At 60.1% G+C, this 864-nt stretch overlaps 1 non-coding gene across 1 annotated transcript; it reads right to left on the minus strand.

Moving 5' to 3' along the window:
* Positions 1 to 301: 301 nt before the first annotated feature.
* Positions 302 to 411, minus strand: Tc00.1047053467163.10. Its single transcript, XR_008254748.1, has one exon. It is a non-coding gene; the product is annotated as a 5S ribosomal RNA (M5) (ribosomal RNA).
* Positions 412 to 864: the final 453 nt, after the last annotated feature.

Genomic DNA, 864 nt, shown 5'->3' on the forward strand with positions numbered 1-864 from the left:
AGCGCGCCGCCAGTCGCTTCTTCCCGCGCCGGGGCGGGCGGTGGGTGGGCTCTCCGAGCGCGCGGGCGCCGCAGCAAAAAAGAAAAATTACTGACGCAGTTTCCGCGCCACATGTGGGGAAGCGAGGCGTCCGGAGGCTTCATGGCAAAATCCGGAAAAGGGCCTGCGGAGCTTCATTTTTAAATTTGTTCTTGCCTTTTTTCCTACCGTTTTTTTTTCTATTTTCATCATCTCCCGCGGCTCTTCCGTGGCTTGCCTGTCGCCGGCGGGCGGGCGGCTGCGCATCGCGTGGCGCGTCGCCGGGTACGACCATACTTGGCCGAGTGCACCACATCCCGTCCGATTTGTGAAGTTAAGCGGCCACAGGCCTCGTTAGTACGGCGATCAGTGATGGCGCTGGAACCCGGGGTGCCGTACCCTTCCCACTATTTTTTTTTTTTTCCGCCACCGCGCGCCGCCAGTCGCTTCTTCACCGCGCCGGGGCGGGCGGTGGGTGGGCTCTCCGAGCGCGCGGGCGCCGCAGCAAAAAAGAAAAATTACTGACGCAGTTTCCGCGCCACATGTGGGGAAGCGAGGCGTCCGGAGGCTTCATGGCAAAATCCGGAAAAGGGCCTGCGGAGCTTCATTTTTAAATTTGTTCTTGCCTTTTTTCCTACCGTTTTTTTTTCTATTTTCATCATCTCCCGCGGCTCTTCCGTGGCTTGCCTGTCGCCGGCGGGCGGGCGGCTGCGCATCGCGTGGCGCGTCGCCGGGTACGACCATACTTGGCCGAGTGCACCACATCCACGCACTCCGAGGAAGGGCGCTAGATGCTTATTTTCCTTCTCGCGAAGACCGCAAGACCCTGGCACTAGGTTGAGGTGG

This window comes from Trypanosoma cruzi (assembly GCF_000209065.1).
Source record: "Trypanosoma cruzi strain CL Brener chromosome Unknown tcruzi_1047053467163, whole genome shotgun sequence".
NCBI classification, from domain to species: domain Eukaryota; phylum Euglenozoa; class Kinetoplastea; order Trypanosomatida; family Trypanosomatidae; genus Trypanosoma; species Trypanosoma cruzi.